Below are 8,981 nucleotides of genomic sequence, written 5' to 3'. Positions count from 1 at the left end.
CTCACGGCAAAGAAATGGTAAATGTTTAAAGTATGATCTCATTTGATCACTATACACTGTATTCATGTATCAAAACATTACATTGTAGCCCTCAGATATGTATAATTATGTGTCAATAAAAAATATACACAAATACAATTATACTACTGGGTTGCGGGGGTCTAGCCCAGTGGAGGGTTGCTTGCATGAAGCCCTGGGTTTGAGCCCCAGCACTGCAAAAATAAAAAAGTAGCCAGGCATGGTGGCGCTCACCTGTAATCCCCTCAAAAATAAATAGGACTGGGGATGTGGTTACACACCTCTGGGTTCAATTCCTGGTACCAAAAAGAAAAAAAAATATACTAATATATTCTGTAGCTTATTATATAATAATATATTTATAACATAGATACATTTTTCTTTTTGCTATACTGGAGAATGAACCCAGGGGTTCTCTACCACTGAAATATCCCCTCAGCCCTTTAAATTTTTTTGTTTGCTTTGAGACAGGGTCTCACCAAGTTGCCCAGGCTGGCTTTGAACATGTGATCCTTCTGCCCCAGCCTGTTGGGCTATTTTTTTTTTTTTATTGTAAACAAATGGGATACATGTTGTTTCTCTGTCTGTACATGGCGTAAAGGCATACCATTTGTGTAATCATAAATTTACATAGGGTAATGTTGTTGGATTCATTCTGCCATTTTTCCCTTCCCCCCCACCCCTCCCACCCCTCCCATCCCTCCCCTCCCTCTATACAGTCCTTCCTTCCTCCATTCCTGCCCCCCTCCCTAAACCCAACTCCAACCCCAACACTAACCCCTCCCACCCCCCCATTATGTGTCATCATCCACTTATTAGCGATATCATTCTTCCTTTGGTTTTTTGAGATTGGCTTATCTCACTTAGCATGATATTCTCCAGTTTCATCCATTTGCCTGCAAATGCCATAATTTTATCATTCTTTATGGCTGAGTAATATTCCATTGTATATATATACCACATTTTCTTTATCCATTCATCAATTGAAGGACATCTAGGTTGGTTCCACAATCTGGCTATTGTGAACTGAGCAGCTATGAACATTGATGTGGCTGCATCTCTGTAATATGCTGATTTTAAGTCCTTTGGGTATAGGCCAAGGAGTGGGATAGCTGGGTCAAATGGTGGTTCCATTCCAAGTTTTCTAAGGAGTCTCCATACTGCTTTCCAGAGTGGCTGCACTAATTTGCAGCCCCACCCTGCTGGGCTATTTTGATTTTTTTTTTTTTTTTTTTTTTTTTTTTTTTTTTTTTTTTTGCAATACTGGGGATTGAACCCAGGGCCTTGTGCTTGCAAGGCAAGCACTCTACCAACTGAGCTATTCCCCAGTCCTAAAGATATATTCTTTAGAAAATGAAAATAGGTATTAAAAATACAGATGCTGGATTGGGATTGTGGCTCAGTGGCAAAGTGCTCACCTAGCATGTGTGAGGCACTGGGCTCGATCCTTAACACCACATACAAATAAATAAATGAAATAAAGGTAGTGTGTCCATCTACAACTAAAAAAAATAAAAACAAAAAAACAAAAAATACAGATGTTGCTGGGTGTGGTGGTGAATACCTGTAATCCCAGCAACTCAGGAGGCTGAGACAGGAGGATTGCAAGTTTCAGGCCAGCCTCAACAATTTAGCAAGACCCTAAGCAATTTAGTGAGACCTTGTCTCTAAACAAAATATAAAAAAGGTCTGAAGGTGTGACTCAGTGGTGAAATACCTCTGGGTTCAATTCCCAGTACCAATAAATAAATAAAATAAAAATACAGATGTTTTCTAGTTGAACCGCCCAACCACATGGGCTATATGTACCCCAGTCTGGAGATAGTGATACTACAGAACCTCAAGCAGTTGTGGTTCTTTGTGACTGAATGGTGGAAGTTCAGATGGGGACAGGGGTGTAGACTGTATCAAGGACCTGAGATATTTTTGTGACAGATGTGGGAAAGTTTGAAGGGACCGTCCCATTGAGTTGCCAGTTACTAATCTGTTTGCCCAGTGGAAGGGGAAGTCACAGCTCTGCTGAAGGCCCTGGCCGTGGTAAGCACCAAGTGGGTAGGAGTCAAGCAGGAGTCTGAGCCAATCCCAATGCTAATCAGGTCTGCAGGGTGCTAATTATTGTGGCCAGCACCTCCAGTGCATACGTGTGTCAGGCACCGCTCCAGGCATGGCAGACACAGAGGTCCCTGACCTGTGGAACTGACACTGTGGTGGGGGAGAGAAAAGAAATGAATGTGTGCTGGGTATGGTGGCACATGCCTGTAACCCCAGCTACTTGGGAGACTGAGGTAGGAGGATTGCAAGTTGAAGGCCACCCCTGGCAACTTAGTGATATTCTATCTCCAAATAAAAATAAAAATTGCCAGGGATGTAGCTCAGTAGAGCACCCCTGGGTTCAATCTCCAGCATCCATCCTCTCACAAATATATAATAGAAGAGGATATGGTAAAAGCTGTGATGGAAAATGAGCTGGAGTAAGGAGTTGGGTACAGAGGATCAGGGAAGGCCACAGGAAGTGACATCTGAGGAGAAACCTGTAGGAGGTAAGGGAGGGAGCCAAGTGAGTATCTGGGAAAGAGTTCCAGGGAGATGGAACAGCATGTGCAAGGGTCCTGGGGTGAAAGTGTGGGACTCTTGTTACCAATTGTATTCATTTTTTATTGCTGTGTAACAAATTGCCCCAAGTGTAGCAGCTTAGGATACTAAATACTTATTATTTCATCCAATATTTATGGACCAGGATTCTAGGAATGGCTCTGCTGGTCTGTCAGTGTTCAGGGTCTCTCATGAGGCTACAGTCAATATATTGCCTGGACCTTCAGTTCCAAGAGGGTCTGACTGGGGCTGGCTGCTCTGTTTCCAAGATGGCTCACGCTGTAGTTGACTGGGGCTTCCCAACATGACAGCCGGCCTCCCCTGAGCATTCAGTCCAAGAAAGGGAGAGCCTGGTGGAAACCGAGTCTCCCCCTACCCCATGCCCCGGTGCTGGGGCTTGAACCCAGGACCTTGCACATGGCAGGCGAGCACTGTTCCACTGAGCTACGCCCCACCGCCCCCAGCCAGAAAGTTGAGTCTCTATGAGCCTTGGAAGTCAGGGAGCATCTTCCACCACACTGTGTGCATGCCAAGTGAGGCAGTAGGTCCCGCCTCCATTAGGGAGTGGAATAAAGACCCTGATCTCGCTCCCCTCCTGCCCACCCATCTCCTGTTGGCTGTGCTCAAAAGGCAAGGAGGGAAAGAGCCCATGGGTGCTGCCGGCCTCTTTTGGGGGTGCAGGGCAGGAAGGAGAAAGGGAAAAGTCAATTCTGAAGGACAGTGACATATCCAGGCATTGAATTTTGGCTTTTGTAGATGAACCCAAACCCCCAATATTCCCAGCAACCACACGGGGGCGCTGCCTACCCACTGAGAGTTCTGTTTGAGCTTGGTGATCCTCTGACCTGGGTTGTTTGTGCAGTGCTGTGAGCATTACTACATTTTATCCATTTTTTAAAGAATTTAACCTTTATTTTATTTTATTTATGTGTTTCTATGTGGTGCTGAGGATTGAACCCAGCGCCTCACACGTGCTAGGCAAGTGCTCTATCACTGAGCCACACGCCCAACCTTATCCTTTATTTTTATTTATTTATTTTATTTTCTGGGGCAGTACTGGGAATGGAACCCAGGGCCTCACACATGCTATACAAGCTGGGCTACATCCCCAGCCCATCCTTCGTTTTTATAAAAAAAAAAAAGTGTGGAAAAGGAGGAAATGCACGTGCTGAGAACACTGAGAAGAAAGGCAGCCATTGACACATTAGTATAATTTAGTCAAAGACAAAACCCATTATTTCCATCTGTTCATTAATTTGTGAGGCACACATCAAGTGCTTCCCATGTGGCAGGTAGGATGCTAGGTGCATCCAAGGACAAGACACCGTCTGCCCTTTGGAACCCTTCTGAAGCTCATGGTTGGTGGTTGGTTGGTTTGGTACTGGGGATTGAACCCAGGGGTACTTGACCGCTGAGCCACACCCCCAGTCCTTTTTTGTGTTTTATTTAGAGACAGGGTCTCACTGAGTTGCCGAGGGCCTTGCTAACCTGCTGAGGCTGCCTGTGGACTCACGATCTTGCTGCCTCGCCTCCTGAACTGCTGGGATTACAGGCACGCGTCTTGTTGGGAATGAGAGGCACGAAGCAGATTATATCACGAGTATTATTTAATTCCATTTGTATGATGTCAAGGAAAGAGTAAATGAAGGATCCACGAGAAAGGAGACCACGTGGGACCTGACCTGGCAGGGTGGTCAGGAAGAGCCTCCTGGGGACAGCGTCTTTGAGTCGCAATCACAACCCTGCTCAGACTGTGCCAAGTCCTAACCACGCTCCTCAGGGCTCAGGCAGCTTGGGTGGGGCAGGGCGTGATTTGTTACAGCAAGGACCAGGCCAGCGGCGCTGGGGCTCACCAAGCAGGAGGACCCCAGTGGAGGGAGGTGATGCTCACATGCGACCAACCCAAAGCCAGTCAGTCTTGACCTTGAGCTTCACCCTTTGAGGCTTAAGCTGGGTGACCATGTGTTCAAATGGACACAATGGGAGCATGTGTACGCTTTTACAATCTGTTCAATTTTCCTCTCCAGTTTAACCAGATGAAAAAGATAGGAATGCTCAGAGTGGAGGTGCAAGGAAATGAGAAGTCTCCCAAACCACTGCAGAGAACATGCTTTGGTTGGAACATTGGGGAGCACAATGCATTAGTTCATTTTCCAGTGCTATAATAAAATACTTGAGGCTAGGAAACTTTATAAGGAAAAGAGTTTTTTTCTGGCTCATAGTCTTAGTTGAAGGGTGAGGGGCTGCATCTGGTGATGGCATTCTTGCTCTTAGGAGACAGGAGCAAATATGTGTGTCTTCTGGTCTATCTTTCTCTTTTTAAAGCCACCAGGGCACCAGGCACAGGGATGTGTGCCTATAGTCCTGGCTACTCAGGAGGCTGAGGCAGGAGGATCACAACTTAGCAAGACTCTGTCTCAAAAACAACAAAACTGACCACCAGGATCTAATCACGAGAGTCCACCCTGATGTCCTCACCTAATCCAAATCACCTCTCAAAGAGCCCACTTCTGAACACCATGTTCTGATTAACCTTCTGCCTTCTGTTATGTGTCACATGAGTGGATTAATTTCAACCCACGAATCACTGGGGACACACTCAACCATATTCAAACCACGGTAGGCAACATGGCCAAATCTACTAGGAAATATCGAGTAATGAGTCATTTCTTCTTTTTTGTCAGTACTGGGGATTGAACCTAGGGTGCTCTACCACTGGGCCACACCCCAGCCCTCTTTACTTTTGAGGCAGGGTCTCCCTAAGTTGCTGATGCTGGCCTCGGATTTGCGATCCTCCTGCCTCAGCCTCCCCAGCAGCTGGATTATAGGCATGCGCCACCACACCTGGCTGCAGGAACCACTTCTTTCATTTTCTGTCTTTGGATGCTTTGACAGCTGGGGCCTGGCTGGTCCCAGCAGGATGACCCTTCCCAGGGCAGGCCAGTTCCCAGAGATCGGGAACAGCTCTCCACCAAGGAGGTTTTTCAGTGGGGACCAACTTGTTCAGAGCCCACATTCCCACCACCTCTGCTGTGGGGCTCTCTTGCACTCTGGGGCTCTGGCCACCTGCCCTAACCACCCCAGGGCCAGGTACCCATCAATCACGGACAGTCCCGACACCCCAGAGTCCACTGAAATGCTTCCCAGTGCCCAATCCTGAACCTGCAGACCCGGCCTCGCCCATTCCATCCTAGAGGCCTCAGAGAGTGGTCTTGGCCACGCCTCCCTCCTGCTGCCTCCGTGGCCTGCCCAGCCTGCCCTGCCTCCTCCTGGGGATCTGCAGGTGTGACCTTCTTCCTTCATGAGTGTCATTTCCCTGTCACTCCTGGGAGACCTGGGAACACACATCCACCCTCTGGCCGGTGGTCTCCCCACAGTGACTCATCCGTGAGCACAAAGCTGCACATGGAGGACTCTGCAGGGACTCAGGCCTAGAGCTCAGCAGCAGAGCACCCCTGGCTGCATCCCCAGCACCAGACCCCAAGCCAGGACCCCAACCAAAGCCACCTGTGGTCACCTCGTGGCTAAAACCAAGAATCGTCCATGTAAAAGGACCTGTGTGAATAAATCAGGGATCCCCACAATGGGATGCTCTCATATGGTTCTTCAAAAGAATGAGATTTCTTTGGGCCAATGTAGGGAGGTGGCCACTTACACATTAAGTAAAAAAAAATAAAGTAAACTTCTGACGAGTGTGGTCCTTCTGTTAAGAAAAGAAAAGCCAGCCGGCCGTGCTTGCGCACACCTGTCATCCTGGGACTCGGGAGGCTGAGGCAGGAGGATCACAAGTTTGAGGTCCGCCTCAGCAGCTTAGTGAGACCCTGCCTCAAAACAAAAGATAAAGAGGGGTTGGGGGTGAGGCTCAGTGGGGGAGCACCCCTGGGTTCGATCCCCAGTCCTGCATAAAAAATAAGACAAAAAAGACAAATAGACTGGTTTGGACCTAGGAAAGAATCTGCAGATACATTTGTGTGCCTTTCCTAATGTCGAGCTCCTCCTCACCGTATTTTCCGATGGCGTATTTCTCCAACGATGGGATTTCTTCTGCAACGAGCATTCATCATTTTTGTAATCAAAAGAAAATACCCAGTAAGATAAATCCAATTACTAAAAAAAAAAAAAAAAAATAGCCCTGGAAATACAGTTCTGACAGTGACACCTAAGAGGTGAGAAGTAATTTGGGATTTTATAATTTGTGCCGTCCTCAGTAAGTAGAATGTCGCCAGAGCCCAGAAATTGGCAGAATGTCCTTTACAGCATAGAAATCTTTTGTTTGAGTTTTGTGAAATCAGCCTCATTGCGCTTTTCCAGGAATGCCTTTTGTGCAGAAGTTGAGTAACCTGTTTGGGGCCTCTGTGCAGATGCATTAAGTGAGCAGGGAACTCGCAATGTCTAAAATACCACATCTAGCACAGTTCGCCAAGTACCAGGTTGTCTGTGGGGCTGTCTGTGTGTCCTGGCCTTGGCATGTTCTGCCTTAGCGGTCATTGTCCCCTTTACTCTAGCCCTGTTTATTTGTTATCTGGAGACAGGTCTTGCTAAGTTGCTGAGGCTGGCCTCCAACTTGTGATCCTCCTGCCTCAGCCTCCTGAGTTGTTGGGATGACAGGCATGTGCCTGTGCCCAGCTATGCTGCTTTTTCTAAGGTGTGGCATGAGGGAAAACATCCTTCACTCCAACCCCAGGCATGGTGGCCTGTCTTTGCACCTGGAAATAGAGAGAGTTCATCACCGAACCTATATTCCAAAGGAAGACCAAGGGTGAGGGGCTCTGGGGAGAAGAACTGGAATAATGGCGGAGGTCTCAACAGAACACCTGCAGCTTCTGGAGCTGGGGTGGCCAGCTATGTCACCTCTTCGTATTCCATGTGGCAGAGATGATCCCTTACTATCCCTCCCCTCTAAATGGAGCGCCCTGTCCTTTCTTTTTCTGTTTTTGTGGTGCGGGGTCTCACAAGCTAGGCAAGTGCTCTGCCACCACAGCCCTGCCCTTCCCTTTTCTGATGGAACAAATAAATCGGACTTGTTCTTAAAAAAAAAAAAAAAAATCACACATTTAGACTGACCTAGCTGACCGGGCGCAGAGGCGCACACCTGTAATTCCAGCAGCTCGGGAGGCTGAGGCAGGAGGATCGGGAGTTCAAAGTCAGCCTCAGCAACTTAGCAAAGCCCTAAGTAACTTAGCGAGACCCTGTCTCTAAATAAAATTACAAAAAAGGGCCAGGGATGTGGCTTTGTGATTAAGCATCCCTGGGTTCAATCCCTGGTACCAAAAAAGAAAAAAAAAAAAAAGTGTCACCTAGAAAGAGCAAGCCCTTGTGTGCACAGGAAAATAAAAGCTAAGTTTTGTTTTGTCTGTGGTTGCTGCATGCCCAAAAGCATGAAGGACCCGGGGTGCAAGTTCTAGTTCCTGGGTGGGAAAGATTCTTTGTCTTTTTTAGGTTTATGTTTTGAGGACTTGTTTGCTGGAATGTTTTTGCATATCGTTAAAAATTAATAAGTACAGCACAGCAAAGGAGACCGGAATGGGAAGAGCCACAGGATGGGAGGGACACTTTGCTGGCTACTCTTCCCACAGGGGGTTATGGTCTAGACTACACAACTCAAAAAACTTTACACCAAAAATCAAACAACCAACTAAAAATGGGCAAGTGGATTAAAAAGACACTTCTCAAAAGAAGAATATGGCTGAGGCATGGCTCAGCGGCGAGGGCTTGCCCTGCATGCACGAAGCCCTGGTTCCATCCCAGTAGGACACACACACACACGTGCCCAAAATACACATGGCCAACAAATACATGAAAACACGTTCAACACTGTGACATTTGGGGAAATGCAAATCAAAACTACACTGGAATTTCATCTCCCATCAGTCAGGATGGAAGTCATGAGGAACACAAATCATAATAAAAGCCAGAGAGGATGTGGAGGGAAAGGAACGCTTTACATTGCTGGTGGTACTGTACATGAGTTTGACCACTGTGGAAATCAGCATGGAGGTTCCTCCAGAGCTAAGCATGGCACCACCGTGTGACCCAGCTTTACCTCTGCTTGGTATTTATCTTCAAGAATTAAAGTCATCCCACTACATTGATCTGTGCACACCCATGTTTATAGCAGCACAATTTGCAATAGCCAAACTATAGAACCAGCCTAGGTTTCCATCGATGGATGAATGGAGAAAGAAAATGTGGCCGGGCGTGGTGGTGCACGCCTGTAATCCCAGCGGTTCGGGAGGCTGAGGCAGGAGGATTGTGAGTTCAAAGCCAGCCTTAGCAACAGTGAGGCACTAATAAGCAACTCAGTGAGACCCCGTCTCTAAATAAAATACAAAAATAGGGCTGGGGATGTGGCTCAGTGGTCGAGTGCCCCT

The sequence above is a fragment of the Sciurus carolinensis genome, chromosome 17 (assembly GCF_902686445.1).
Source record: "Sciurus carolinensis chromosome 17, mSciCar1.2, whole genome shotgun sequence".
Classification (NCBI taxonomy): domain Eukaryota; kingdom Metazoa; phylum Chordata; class Mammalia; order Rodentia; family Sciuridae; genus Sciurus; species Sciurus carolinensis.
This window is presented reverse-complemented; position numbering follows the sequence as displayed.